General features: G+C 32.9%; 1 pseudogene; it reads left to right on the top strand.

Annotated features, from left to right (window-relative positions):
* The first annotated feature begins 2,163 nt into the window (after positions 1–2,163).
* Positions 2,164–14,016, top strand: LOC147944950 (uncharacterized; annotated as a pseudogene).
* The last annotated feature ends 2,805 nt before the right edge of the window (positions 14,017–16,821 follow it).

The raw sequence follows: 16,821 nt of genomic DNA, 5'->3' as shown, positions 1-16,821 counted from the left end.
TTGGATTAGCTAAGTTGTGATGTTCGTTATCTAGGGATAGCTTGATTGTGTTCTGTTAGGCATTCTAGTTAGATTAAGTGACTCCACTGAAATCAATAACCCCATCCTTAAGGCCTCTACTTATCTAATTGTTTCTACATTGTTGAGCTTGTTCTTTGTTTTTTTTTTTTTTTTTTTGCACTAGCTTACTCTTTTGTCTCTGCACGTTTAACTTGTTTTCGCTATCTTTTGTTTTTGCATTTTAGCTCTTGTTCTACAAACTCATTTTGTTCCTGCATCTCGTTAACTCTAGGTTGTTAGACGAACAAAACAAAAAACTCATTTTGAATCTGGCTTAACTTATGACTGCTTGATTGCATCTCGATTGTTAGTAAAGTTTCTCATTTGGATTGACACCTTCTGTACTACAACTGCATCACTATTGAGACCTCCTAGGAGAGACACATAAAATCCTAGTATCAACAATCGGGCATGTGTTTTATCTTGGAGGGAGTTTAATCTCTTGGTGTTCATAGAAGCAAGAGACTTTAGCCTTATCATAGTGTGAAGCCGAGTTCATTGGCAGCTAGTGAAGCAGCAAGGCAGGCGATTTGGCTTCAGGATTTGTTCAATGAGACCACTAAGACGTCATGTGGAGGTTTTACCATCAGAATAGACAACCAGTCGGCGATTGCACTTAGTATAAATCCAGTGTTTCATGGACGTAGTAAGCATATATGATATATCATGGTTTTTACGGTTTTTAACCATGATATAAGTGTGCTTTTTGAGTCTTTTGATTTGTTTCTAGGTTATTTTTGAGTCTTTACAGGTTATCTAGGAATTTGGCACGGATGGAGCAAAATGGAACAATTTGGATCATTTTGGATCATTTTACCGAAGGAAATCAAGTTGGAGTCAGATCAGAGTACGAGCATCGATCGACACCACACAAAGGAGCATCGATCGACACTCATGTTTACCCGACAAGAGAACAACAAATTTGGAAGTTTTACAAATTTGCCCAAAGTCTTCTATAATTGCAACATAAGCCCCTGGACGTATTTGAGGATGTATATATATTGTTTTTGGGTTTTAGAAACCCTCAAGTCATCTTCTAGCAGTTTTTGAGAGAAAAGATATTGAGAGCTTTTGGGAGAGATAGATCTGAATTCTTTGTAGAGAGAAGATTTCTTGAACTCCCTCTTTTACTTTTAATATCTATTGCATGTTATTCAGAATTATGATTTGTGCTTTATTAAACATGTCTGAGTAATTTGCTTGTTAGGTTTAGGGTTTTTCATAGGGTCTTTATGATTTATTAGATCTAAGATTTTTAGGGTTCTTAATCTTTTATGATCTTCATCCTTGGTTGTTCTTCATAATAATTCTTGATTGATCACCTAGAATTGTTATCTTAGGGAAATAAATTGATATGAGAATATAATTGTTTTCCAGATTAAACCATTGATGAGCAGAATTGTTTATTACAAAGAGATTTGGATTTTCTGGTTTTAAATTTAGATATTATTTGCATTGTTCTCTTGTTTGAGAGAGTAGCTCTAGGGATTAATTTGAGCTTATCAATATACACACATGGTTTCATTTCATACGGGAGTGTGTAGAGAATGGGCTTATAGAAGTTGAGCATGTCCTCCGAGACGAGCAGAAGGCGGGCATACTGACAAAGGCGCTTGGCAGGTATTAGAGTATGACCGGTTATGAGCTTTGGTTTGATAGGGTTATCTTCGGTTATTAAGATTAGCTGATTAGTCTAACTATAAAGACTGACTAGTTAGTTAATTGAGGTTATGCTTTTGTAACAAACTTTTATTGTTTGATTAATAAGCAGAATCTCGTTTCTCTCTTCTTCTTCAATCTTCGTCTCTCCTCCGTCGTGTCATGTATTTCTCCGATTAACCAGAGTTTATTATGGTATCAGAGCAAGTTAATTGAGTTTTAATTGCTTCAGCATCTTACGCGACGGAGATGAGCTTCCCCATTTACACTAGTTTTCAATTTGTTCAGCAATTTCTCGCCGTTGTGTGCGATTTTCTCATCGGAGTGTTCTTTGTTTTTCTGATTCTTTTGATTCTCTTTTGATTGACCTTAGTGAGTACGGGTTTTGCTTTTGATTTCTCTTTTCGTCTCACTTTCTTTGGATTTCTTGTTCTTGCTTTGAGAATGAGTTCTTCTGGTAATACGAATGCTCTGGTGACTAGACCTCCCACTCCGAATCCAGTGAATGTTCAACCGCAGTATCAGACAGATCAATATGAGAATCCGTATCATCTACATAGTGCAGATCACGCAGGACTTGTTCTTGTTTCTGATCGCCTTGTTACTGCTTCAGATTTCCCTTCCTGGCGTCGATCGGTGTGGATGGCTCTTAATGTCAGAAACAAGCTTGAATTTATCAATGGTACGATCTCGAAACCTCAAGAAGATCATAGAGATTTTGGAGTATGGTCTAGGTGCAATGATATTGTGTTCACATGGTTGATGAATTCTGTTGACAAGAAGATAGGACAGAGTTTACTTTTTATTCCTACGGCAGAAGGGATCTGGAAAAATATACTATCTAGGTTTAAGCAAGATGATGCACCTAAGATTTTCTCTACAGAACAGAAACTTAGTACGATCGTTCAAGGATAAATGGATGTGTCTACATACTATACGGCTCTACTTACTTTGTGGGAAGAACATAAGAACTATGTAGAGCTTCCTGTTTGCACATGTGGTCGTTGCGAATGTGATGCAGCTGCAAAATGGGAAAGGTTGCAACAACGAAGTCATGTGACCAAGTTCTTGATGGGTTTGAATGAAAGTTATGATCAAGCTAGACGTCATATACTAATGCTCAAGCCGATACCAACTATCGAAGAGGCTTTTAACATGGTCACACAGGATGAACGACAGGTTGTAGTTAAACCGACGACTAGTATTGATAGTGTTGCTTTTCAAAGTGTTGCTTCTATGAATGAGGCTGAGAGTGCCTACGTTGCTGTTTACAATACAGGGAGGACTATACAGAAACCTATTTGTTCTCATTGTGGTAAAGTTGGACACACTATTCAAAAGTGTTACAAACTCCATGGATTCCCACCAGGATATAAGACTAATGCTGCGGAATACAATTACAGACCTCCAAATCAGTTTCAGCCTAGGATGCCAACGATGCAGTCTCAACCACGGTTGTCTCAACAAACTTCTAATCAAATGGTGCCATATGCGAATTCTATGCAAAAAGCAAATGCAGTGGCTCAAGTGTATTATGAGACTGGAATGTTTCCAACTGAAGATGTGTCGTATGGTTCTGTTTCTAATCAATATCCGCAGTTCATGGTTCCTAATGGTGTTCCTTCGAGTTTACAAGGGTTTACTCCACAGCAAATTGATCAGATGGTTTCTCAATACAAGGTTCAAGTTCAGGTTCAAGAGCCTATAGCTTCGTCTTCTGGTTCTAGTATTCCTAGTGCTATGGCTACGATTTCTGAACATGGTTTGATGGCAGAAACTTCTACCTCTGGTATCACCTTTCCCTTCCCTTCGACTTCTCTTAAATATCAAAACCACATTTTAACTTTTCAAAATCATATTCTTTCTTCTTTACAACAACTTTTACCGCATGATGCTTCGATTATAGATAGTGGATCTTCTAGTCATGTTTGCTCTAATCTAGATTTGTTTACAGACTTACGACCTGTTACAGATATTACTGTGACATTGCCGAATGGTACCAGGGTTTCCATCACACATATAGGGACAATTTACATTTCTCAAAAGTTGATTTTATACAATGTTTTGCATGTTCCTGATTTCAAGTTTAATTTGATTAGTGTCAGTAGGTTGGTTAAAACATTGTCTTGTTCTGCACATTTCTTTGATAATTGTTGTTTGATTCAGGAACTTTCTCAGGGCTTGATGATTGGGAGGGGTAGAGTCTTTCAAGACCTTTACATTCTGGCTACTGAGAATACTTCCCTCTCGCCATCTTTTCCTGCAGCATGTTCTTTCTCTGCTTCTGTGGTTACTGATGATTCTCTCTGGCATCAACGTCTTGGACATCCATCGCATCTAGTTCTTCAGAAACTTGTAAGTTTGATTCCTTCTTTGAAGAATTCTTCTCTATCTTCGCATTGTAGTATTTGTCCTCTAGCTAAACAGAAAAGGTTAGCGTATGTTTCGCATGGTAATCTAGCTGATAAACCTTTTGATTTGGTCCATCTTGATATATGGGGTCCTTTTAGTATTGAGTCTGTAGAAGGTTTTCGTTATTTTCTTACTTTGGTCGACGATTGTACACGTACTACATGGGTTTACCTCTTAAGAAATAAAAAGGAAGTTAATACAGTTTTTCCAGTTTTTCTTAAACATGTTAAAACACAATATGATAGCACTGTTAAGGCCATACGATACGATCCGATAATGCACCAGAATTAGCATTCACTGATATCATTAAAGAACAGGGAATGATTCATTATTTTTCATGTGCTTATACACCACAACAAAATTCTGTTGTTGAACGCAAGCATCAACATCTCTTGAATGTGGCCAGATCTTTACTTTTTCAATCAAATATCCCCCTGCAATATTTGACTGATTGTGTGTTGACTGCAGTATTTCTCATAAATCGCATGCCTCCTCCTGTATTAGCTAACAAATCGCCTTATGAACTGTTGCTTACAAAATTGCCAGATTATAGTTTGCTTAAAAGATTTGGTTGCTTGTGTTATGTTTCGACTAATCCTCATGAACGTAATAAGTTTTCTCCTCGAGCTAGACCATGTGTTTTTCTACGGTATCCAGTTGGTTATAAGGAATATAAAGTCATGGATTTAGAGTCTAATGCTATTTCTATATCTAGGAATGTTGTGTTTCAAGAAGATGTTTTTCCTTTTAAGACTAGTTCTTTATTGTCATCTGCAGTAGTTATGTTCCCTAATTCCATTTTACCTCTTCCTGTTCCATTGCATTTTGTTGAAAGCATGCCTCTCATTGATGAAGATTCATTAGTTCCTACTCTACCATATGCACCATCATTAGCGCATGATCATGGTACCATTCCGGCTGACACTGCATCTACATCTGTTACAGATCATACTTCTGTATCTAGCGTTAAGCCAAAGAGACAATCTAGAGCTCCTAGTTATCTGTCTGAGTATCATTGCTCTCTTGTTCCTTCCATTTCTTCTTTACCACAATCACCACCATCATCAACACTGCCATCACCATTACCACCACCACCACCACCACCACCTTCTCTTCTCATTAAATCTCTTCCTCCATCACTTAAAAAGACTACGCCATATCCCCTTTCTTCTGTATGGACTCTTGACCGCTATACACCTCTGTTCCAATCCCATATCTTTTCTTATTGTGCTGAAACAGAACCGAAAACATTCCATCAGGCCATGAATTCGGAGAAGTGGACTAATGCAGCAAATGATGAGCTCTTTGCTCTTGAACTTAATAAGACCTTTGTTGTTGAGTCTCTACCTGCAGGGAAACATGCGATTCGATGCAAATAGGTTTTTACTATTAAGTATAACTCCGACGGTTCTGTTGAACGGTACAAGGCATGCCTGGTTTCGCAAGGCTTAACACAGCAAGAAGTGATTGACTATCTTGAGACATTTTCCCCTGTTGCGAAACTCACTAGTGTAAAGTTGCTTCTTGGCCTAGCTTCTGCGAAGGGTTGGAACCTGACTCAAATGGACGTCTCCAATGCTTTCCTCCATGGTGATTTGGAAGAGGATATATACATGAGTCTTCCTCAAGGATATATGGCTTACCTCCAAATCCGGTATGTCGTTTACTCAAGTCCCTGTATGGTTTGAAACAAGCCTCGAGACAGTGGTATAAACGTCTGTCTACGGTTTTCTTGGGAGCAAACTACGTTCAATCACCTGTTGATAATACTCTTTTCGTTAAAGTCTTTATGTGTCCATCAGGAATTTGTTCCATTGTTGTTGTGCTCGTATATGTCGATGACATAATTATCGCAAGTAACGATGATGCTGCTGTCCATGATCTGAAGACACTTTTGCACTCTGAATTTAAGATCAAGGATCTTGGACCAGCTCGCTTTTTCCTTGGATTGGAGATCTCGCGATCATCAGAGGGTATCTCAGTCTGTCAACGCAAATATGCTCAGAATTTGCTTGAAGATGCAGGTTTATTAGGCTGTAAGCCGAGTTCTATTCCAATGGATCCGAACCTGCGACTTACCAAGGATATGGGTACGTTGTTATCCTCTCCTACTTCTTATAGAGAGCTCATTGGTCGCCTTCTATATCTCACTATCACAAGGCCCGATATCACTTTTGCTGTTCACCAACTGAGCCAGTTCATATCTGCTCCTACTGATATACATCTACAAGCTGCACACAAGGTTCTACGTTATCTCAAGCAGAATCCAGGACAAGGTTTGATGTATCCTGCCACTTCGGATCTTTGCTTGAATGGATTTTGTGATGCAGATTAGGCTAATTGTAAGGAGACAAGGCGTTATGTTACGGGTTATTGTATTTACCTAGGCTCTTCACTCATTTGCTGGAAATCCGAGAAACAGTGCGTTGCAAGTAGAAGTAGCACTGAATCAGAATATCGCAGTATGGCACAAGAGACCTGTGAGATCATCTGGTTACAATCAACTACTCAAGGACTTCCACATTACAGAGTCTGCTCCAGCCAAGCTGTTCTGTGACAATAAATCCGCCTTACATATCGCCATGAATCCAGTCTTCCATGAACGAACTAAACATATCGAGATAGATTGTCACACGGTGCATGATCAACTTAAGAAGGGTACGCTTAAAGCTCTTCATGTACCGACTGAAGAACAACATGCCGATATCTTGACTAAACCTCTTCATCTAGGACCGTTTCATCATCTGCTGCAGAAGATGTCCTTGTGAAATCTTTACCTCCCGAAACCAGACACTTCGGAGATAAAGATTTGAGGGGGGCGTATAAGAGTATGACCGGTTATGAGCTTTGGTTTAATAGGGTTATCTTTGGTTATTAAGATTAGCTGATTAGTCTAACTATAAAGACTGATTAGTTAGTTAATTGAGGTTAAGCTTTTGTAACAAACTTTTATCGTTTGATTAATAAGAAGAATCTCGTTTCTCTCTTCTTCTTCAATCTTCGTCTCTCCTCCGTCGTGTCCTGTATTTCTCCGATTAACCGGAGTTTATTAGCAGGATCAAATTCAAGGAAATGAGGGAGCTTATTGGGGTGAGAGACTTATAGGAGAAAGACTTCAAGTTTAGGAGGGAGAATGTTGGCTCAAGCTTGAAGATAACTTAAGGAGATCCTATCATTCTTGAGATAAGGATCAAAGTATGTTTAGGAGTTATCTAAACATAGGTGTTTCCTAATAGGATTAGGATTGGTGTTTTAGTATAAATAAAGATGTCATGGTCTGACATAATGTGTGGTTTTGAGAAAGATATTGGAAGCTTAATTTTTGAGTTATTTTCTTAAGCAATAAAGAGAGTCATTCTTTACAATTCTTAAACTCTTAAACAAACATGCAGATTCTATAGGATACTCTGGAGCGACGAGAAGTTTGAGCCATTAGACTCCAGGATTGGGATGCAGGAACGGCTGATAAGAGAGATGAGCAACAAACTCGATTTCTTGGTTAAACATTTACCAGGCAAAGAGACGATGCAAGAGTTGGGTACGACAAGTCAATCGGGAGTGGTTAGATCGCAAGATCATCGAAACATGAGTATCCTGAAACTCACCGTCCTCCAAAAGACCTCAGAAAACATGAGTTCTGAAGCCAAGCCCTTCTCTTGAACCTCTGAAACATCCTCCAACAAAGCCTCATTCGGATCATTGGCCAACATCACCTCCTTGGTAATGTCACTAGGTTCATCAGCCGGATGGGTCGCTTTAGCCTGATAAAGAGGTTGTGGCCGCAGAGGAACAGCAAACTACTACCGTTTTCGAAGAGAACCCATCTATCTTCTTCTTCTTCTTGCTCCTCCTCATCTTTGTCTTCGACGAGTACGAAGAAGACAAAGAGAAAGTGATGAAGCATCTTCTTGAAGCTTCAGACTCGGGATCCCTAACACTGAAACTAGCGGGAGTAATTATGAGACGATCAAGAGTGATGAGACTGATCAGGAATACGTTGATGGGTTTAGTTTCTTATAGGGGTTTGGTGTTGGGCTTTGGGAGCTTGAGGATGAAGCAGCTAATTATTATTACACGTTGCTGCAGTCAAAACTGTTCATGTAGACAAAGCTAAAATAGAGAAAACAAGAACTTAGAGGATGTGTAAAAAAAAAAGTGACTATTTTCTGTAATAGAAAATTCTTTTATCATTATTGGGTTTTTGTTATTTTTTACATGTGAATGTGGCAAGTGTCCTTTTTTTATTTGTTTAGATACTATATAATTTATATTGGTTTGACTAATTTCTAGTGGGACTGATGATAATGATACTATTTAGTTGTTTTTATCTATAAATTGTTTGCTAGGTTATTAAAGACTCAATGCTATTCTTTCTGTAATGCAAATGTGTGATTTCTATTCCTAGGTGGTCAGGTAAATACTAAAACCAAAAGAAAAAAAGAATATATGAAAGATTGCTTACGAACTAAATCTATACAATCGAAGATATATACCATCCTACATCACATTAATATTTTTAGTCAAACTAATGTGTACATATGACACAGCTAAATAAGTGATCCCAGCAATGTCTATAATGATTTTAATCGAGAGGCTAATGAAATCAATGTGTTTTTTTTTTTGTTTTTTTTTTTTTTTTTTTTGAACCATAAAAGAGAGTGAAAACAAAAGTATAGAAAACAGAGTGAAATTTTGGAAAATCATGAAAGAGTTAAATGTGGAAACTCGAAGCTAGTTTTTTAAACCACTACACTAGTTTAAAAACATTCTCCTCAGTCGCACCAGTTCTTGACACTCTCACACCAGTCCTTCATACTTTGCAACACTGGCAAACTTGACAAGGGCTCTATGATCTATCTGCAAAAAGAAGAAAATAGTAAAATCAGTAACACACACACACAACTTTTACTTGCACCCATTTTCATAATATTTTACTACTTACTCTTTGATAGGCTTCAGTAAATAGATTTTAAAAGATACAAATATTCGAATAGACACAACTCTACAATGGACAGTTGCAACTTTACAAAAAAAAACCGTCACAATGAACAAACACAATTTTTTGTAAACCACAGAATTTAAATTTTCTACAGATTTTTTTATAAAATTATCCAAAAAGTACGATTGAAAAAACACAACTTTTGGTGGCATTTATTCGGGTTGCTATTATATATAGATTTATAGTTGTATGAGACCTAATGGATAACTTATTAAACTATACTCTAAAATATATTAGAAATATTATTTTTGAACATGAAAAATTTAGGTAGATATATTTATGGGAAATTCTCAAAAATAGCACAATTTTAAGTTTTTGTTCCAAAGTTAGCACACATTTTTTATTTCCAATATTAGCACACATTTAAAACATGAGAATTATTAATTAAATTATTTAATAAAAACCTCTCTCTCCATATAAAGATTAATTGTCATTGTCGTCGTGTTTTCGCCACCATGTTCTCGTCGTCGTGATTGTCTACTCGTATTTTCATCACTGATCTGTCTTCGCTTAGCTGATCTCGTCGTCTCTATGAAAGGAGTGAAAGAAGAGCGACATCTGTTTCCAAGGTTGTCGTGGTCGAACTAGCCGACGAAGCTGAACGGCTCTTCACGATTCATCATGATTCTGCAACACCGCTACCTTTCAGTATATGAGTTTGACTATTCATTGTGTTTCACATATGTGTTAGAGATTATTTGGTTAAATTGTTCGATTCTTCAATCTGTGATCTCTTGATTCATCTAAATCGATTTGTTGCAGATTTGAAGTAGTGCCTTTAAACTCTGTGTATTGATTATTTAGATGAATAAATTGGTGATTATTGTTTGTGTTCTTCGAGATTTGTTTGTATTTGTGCTCTGAATCCGAAGAAGCTTCTATGTGTTGAATCTGGAAATGAACTCAATGAAATTGTTATTACATGTGTGAAGTTTAGGAAAGCTCTCTTGAACTTCAGGATGACCTTCATAAAATGAACTTAAGGATGAATAATCAAGAGAACACTAAATAATTTTGGCATTAGTAGTAATAATGGCATTATATCTAAATTGTAAGATAAAGTTTCTAATTTTTTTTCTTTAGAGTCTCTGTATTTCAAGAATATATGTTGATAGAAGGAAGCAATAATCCTGACTATTATGGTGGAGATACATTTTCTTTGTTCAATGGTTACTTACAAACCTTACATAAAAAAAAAATATTCAATACAAAACATCTCTTATGTATGTTTTGGGTTTACAGTTGATGATGCTGGGATATTTTTCATGCTATTCTATTTATGATATAACAACTAAGTAAAAACACTCTGTTTTAAAAGTTTAAGAATGATTTTCAGGAATGACTTTTTGCTATTCATGAAGGTCTTCATGAAAATAATGTATAGTACTCCTATAGGCTACACAACTATTTTAGGAAGGATTCAATAATATTCAGGACGATTCCTTAAAATTCAGGATAGTCTTCATAAATATTTAGGAAGGAGTCATTGACGTTCAGGAATGTCTTCCTAAAACATCATGCTATATATTCCTATTTGCTACCTTCATTGTAAAACACCAATATGTGCACAAAATCAAATCATTATACATCATTAATGGAGAAATATGTTATACAATAAAGCAAAACACATATAAAAATATTTAAAAACATATTTTAAAAAAAAAATTAGGAAGGCATTTTTGAATTTTAAGAAGACCTTCCATAATTAAAAACTGAGTTTATAAAAAACATGAACTCAAATTCCCATTTTCTCATCTTCTTCATCAACTCTCTGTTTTGGTTTTGAAATATTTTGATCATGTAAATCATCAATCATTTGAGTTTAGAGCTGAAAACCTTATTCAACAATATAATCAATCCATGAATTTAATTTTCATAACTCACGATTTGAGATTCATAGCAAGCTTCGGAGTTGTGAAAATCAATATCTACAGCAAGATCAAACAGAATGCAAAATTGGTCATTCATAGCTATCAGAGGAAGCAAAATCACAACTATTCACTTTCAAAATTAGACACACTCTGAATCCATTTCATATCACATCATAAACTTGCTGAGAAGAATCAGAGACAAATCGAACAAGCGTTCTAAGCATTTGAAAAAACCAGATCTACTTGTTAATTAACCTTGTCACACTCTATTTTAAATGATTCATCTTCATCCACCACCGCATGGATTCGCTCTGTCATAACAACCGTACCAGATCTCTACAATCGATACACCTCTTTTTCCTCCGCCGTTATCGTAACCGCTTCCAACGAGAAAGTGGTGGAAGATGATGATGATGATTTGAACAATCGTTCCGGCGGTGGAGAAGGTTGAGGAGGCGGTTACGACGAAGAAAGAGTTGCTCCGGCCAATGATGGAATCAACAAAAGCGGTGGAGTACGACGGTGAATCGAGCATGGCATTTTTTTAAAACGTTGTTGAGGATGAAGCGTACAATAGAATAATAATAACTAGATTTTAACCCGTCGTACACCATGGGTCTATAATTTTTATTATTATTTATAATTTATATTGTATTTTCTTGTTAAATCGTGGTTGTTTTGTAAATAAAGAAATACCTAAAATTTTCAGCCGCTTAAGGAATAATTAAAATTTTATGTTAATATTAATTTTTAATCTGTGGTACATTGTGTGACTATTTTTTGTTAAATTTAGTTTGTTTTATTTAGTGTTTGAGATTCTATTTGGTTTTTTAGTTATTAGAACAAAACATAAAGGATTTAAATACATAATAAGTGATTTATAAGCTGTGGTTAAGTCATATTTTCATAATGATTTACTTATTTTACAAAATCTTAGTTAAAGTAAGTTGATTTGATATGTCAAATATTCTAATATTAGTAGTATTGACAAATAATAAAATAAGGATTTAATTCGTGTTTATGCACAAATTTAATGATATTTTATTAATTCCAACATGTCTTCTTTATAACTCGTCCTACTATATAACCACATTGTATAGTATTTTAAAATTTTTATAAGCTTTTATTTATAATATTTTAAAGTTTTTTATTAAGTTTTTTTATATATATCAAAGATATGATTTTTAAAAATGAGAAACAAAGTTTTTATCTATATTAACATTTTTATCTACATTAAGAATCGAAGCTAACATGTTTTGAAAAAACAAAATAGGAATTAAATTGTTGTTTTCTTTGTTTGAAAGAATTTAGAGATAGAATATCTTCAAAAAAACAATAGAAGGTGTCATTAATATATTATAACATCAGTTTCCATAAAATATTGATTGCAGTTTGTTACATTTCTAGTAGGAATGGAATGTAAAATATTTAAGAAACAAAATCTGATATAATTGTTATTTTAGGAAATTTTCTAGGGGTTAAGATTGTAAATAATTCTTTAAATAACTACAACTAAAAGGGCATAACACAAAATGTACTTCAAAAATGTTAATATAGACTAGATATTCACCTGCGGTACACCACGGGACTATTTTTCATAAAAAAATATAATTTGTTTTACAGATTAACTATATATAACTAATGTTTAATTTGTATTTTTTTAAATGTACAACCATACAAATATATATATATATATATATATATATATATTAGTTAGTATAGAAATTAGAAAGTATTTTGTTTGAGGTTTATTGTTTTATATTATTGTATAAGTGTATAACATTCAATTAAATATGTATGATGTTAAAAGTAAAATTTCTTTAAACACTTTATATATTTACATGTCTGAATTTGCTGGGCGTTATTACATAAACCATGTGACGAAGCAACAAGGTGAAAGCTCAGACACTCAAATGTAAAGAATGGGGTGTTGGTCGTTTATTCGTCTCTTTTTGAATGTCTATAAAATTTAGTATGTTTGTATTAACCGCTACTTGAAATCCAACTTTGCATTACTCTCATATTTATTTTGTAATTGAGATAATACATTATTGAATCTCAATATTTTTTACCACAGTTTAGTTGTTTATTTAAAAGACTCAATTAATATTTCGTATTGAAAGTATTATTTATCTTTAGTAAGATAAATCTTTGTCTATATATGCAAATACAAAACTTTCTTGACAATCCAATAAAACATTTTAAACTTTTTCAAAAGATAAAACACTGTATTTAAATATGTCAATTATTACATATTATTTCAGAAAAATAATATATCATGAAGTAACAAAACTGTTGTTATTAAAATCTTAATACCGCGCTTTAAGCGCGGGTACTTCCCTAGTTAAAATATTTATAGCTGTATGAGACCTAATGGATAACTTATTAAAATTTACTCTAAAATATATTAGAAATATCAGTTTTGAACATGAAAATTTAAGGTAAATAAATTTATTCCACATAAATTGATGGAAATTTGTGATAAAATTTAAGAAAATTTGTTTTAGGCCAATGATTGAAGGTAATATATATATAGCTAATTCACGTTTCATCTAATAATTGAGAATAATTTTTGGTTTACAAAAAAGTTAACCATATTATCCTATATGTGTTTGTTGTTAAAATATATAATCAAACATATATTTTTTATTAATCTGATTAAGCATTGTTAATTTATGACAAGAAGAAATTACCAAATCTCGATTCTATACAGATTATAATTCTCTGTACATGTGTGTATTTAAAGATATTATAAACGCTTAGGTGAAAATCAACCTTAACAGTTCACATTATTCATGCATCTATTTTACCCATTACTCTGTCTTGTCTTCTCAATCCCTAAAACCATTTATTGAACCAAACCGGTTCATTCACCGGTTCGCTACTTTTTTTCTTTCTCTTTTGGTTCGCTATTCTTTCTGTAATCCAAATGTGTGATTTCAATTCCTAGGTGGTCAGGTAAATACTAAAACCAGAAAAAAAAAATTGAATTATGAAAGATTGCTTACGAACTAATTCTATACAATCGAAGATTATATACTTGATCCTACATCACATTAATATTTTTAGTCAAATAAATGTGTACACATGACATAGCTAAATAAGTGATCCCAGCAATGTATATAACTAAATTATAAATTAATGTTTTTTAAATAATAATTTTTAATTTATTTAGTTTTCAAATTCTCAATTAATTAAATTTTATCTAATTAATTTATAATTTTGTTTAGATTTTTTTTCTTCTTCTTACATTTTTTACAGTTTAGAACATAATTACATTAGATTTGTTATTACATAGAATATAAAATTTTAAAACACTTAGTTTTACTTTCTATAATTAAACAAAAGTATATGTCTATGTTAGTATATATTTTTATGTGTATACAATTTTTTTTTTTTTGAATATTAAGAATGTGTTGTAGTATGTGTAATATTTTGTAGTTCTTATACGAAATAATTTATAAGTTAATTTTTCAAACTATGACTACAAATCTATAGTATATGAAATAAACTAATAATTTTACTGTTGGTTCTATAGTCCAAACCCACCATGTTAGGCAGATCACGCAACATGTCCAAAGATTTTTCATCCGCAAAAACTCATCATAAGAAATCCGTGAAAGTAAAATATAGTATGTGAGGCTAAAAGTCACTTTTTATCAAATCAGTTTTTCAAAATTTTAAAGAACAATACCTCTTCACTCACATTCTTATAAAATAAGGAAATAAAATCTGTATACATTTAAAATTATGTTTGTTATCTTTTAAAACACTTAGTTTCTATAAAAAAAATCAAATATAAGTAGAGTTAATTTATTTATCCATATTATTATTTTCACAGCATTTTTAAGAAGAAGGCTTGGAGTTCAAAGATATTTACAACCAATACCATTGACATTTAATTTTTAAAAATTATAAAATGAAAAAAAAAAATATTGCACTACTAATTAATTTTCACAACCGATATTTACGATTTACTCTCTCTAAAATCTCTAACTCCACCGTTTTTAGAAACATATTCAATTAATTCTCATTGATTTTGTTTCCAAAATAAAAAATCTTCCATATCTACTTTTATCTAATTACTCAACACATTCAATTTCAAATATCTTCTCCCTCTAACATATTAGCAAGATTTTCTCTCTAATTAGTTGCTAACTCGAAATTTTTTTGGGCATGAAGAAGAAAGCATCATCGACCTAATTATGAGCCTATAAATATTCTACACCTAAAGGCCAATTACCAACATCAAACACAAAACACACATTCGTTTATCATCCTTTCATAGCTTAATATTACTTCTACTTTCTTTACTAAAATCGTTTGATTCTTCTTCTTTCCTACCTTTGCATCTCTTGAATGAGATTTGTGTGATTATAATTGTCTTGTGATATACCAAGATTAATATTTTCTAAATATATTTACATTGATTTATGAGTAAGTACAATCAGTTTGCGTTCATTTAAATGTATTAAGATATGAAACATATATTTAGAAATATGCGTTCAGATAAATGCATAACAATATCATATTCTAAACGTATTTTCAAAATATATTCCATTGGTTGAAGCCATCTAATTGTAAGCGTTCATTTTACATCACTAAACAGAATGACAACTTTGTTTTCATTTATCTGGTATATATCCCTTCGATAATTCACTTGGACTACGAAACCATAAACTTAAGCTTTCCACTGAAAATGGATGAACACATGATTCATCATTTGACCTTCAATTCATCTAGCTATTTGGCTGAGTATTTGTCTCAATCCACAGTCCAATCATTATGAATCCTTGCTCGGGAATGTTTTAATTTTGAATCAGAAACAACTAAAAGTGAAGAGAGCTTCATGCAATTGGAAGACAAAATTCAGATAACCAAAAGCTCACATCTGTAAAAATTTAGAGATCAGACATGGGTTTCTCAAATGGTTGGACTTTATTGCAAAAACATTAGAATTTCTCTTCCTTAATCTTAGGTTTAGTTGCGGAAGAAAATCGAATTTAGAGCAAAAAAATGGAAATGATCGGATTGAAAATATGATTGGTTTGATACTTGATAGCCTTCCACGTAGCTTTATGCTGATCTTCTACATCATATAACTTCTCCAATTGACTTTCTTGCTTGAAATGAGCTTTCATTTAGGTGGGTCTCAGCCTTTGTTATGATTTAATATGTTGTCTTTTTAATTTATTTTTATAAAATGCTATGAAGAAAAAGAAAAAAATTTAACTTAAATGGTTCAGCTTATAAAATTAATATATTTTCTCCGTTGTACATGTTTTTATAGTTCAGCTTATAAATTAAGACCCGTGCTAGAGCACGGATTAAAACACATTTTATTTAGTACTAGATTAAAACTCGTGTTAGAGCACGAGTTGAAATACAATTTATTTATATTTTAATTTTTATATAAAATATAATTTATGTGATTGTTTTTAAAAGTATTTTTGGATAAAATATATCTTTATTATTTTTGAAGTACATTTTGGTTTACGCCATTTAAGTTTACTTATTTAATTTGTTTTATTTACAACATAAATCCCTAACAATTTTCCTAAAATAATATTTCGTAGAAACTCAATTAATGGAACTATTTAAATCGACCTAATTTGATACGTTTATTGCTATAAATAAATTGACAACATCTATATATTTTATTTTTTTCAAAAACAACTCTACGCATTAAATTTTTAATCCTATAAAAATCTTTAAAACTATTTTAATAGAGCTATAGAGACTGTATGATCTCTTAAATTTAAATTACACAACCGAATTTGAGTAACAAATGATTACAATCGCAATAATTATTATAACATT

This window comes from Camelina sativa, chromosome 5 (genome assembly GCF_030686135.1).
Source record: "Camelina sativa cultivar CO46 ecotype springtype chromosome 5, ASM3068613v1".
Lineage (NCBI taxonomy): Eukaryota > Viridiplantae > Streptophyta > Magnoliopsida > Brassicales > Brassicaceae > Camelina > Camelina sativa.
The sequence above is the reverse complement of the archived record's forward strand: the minus strand, read 5'-3'. Positions and strand labels throughout refer to the sequence as shown.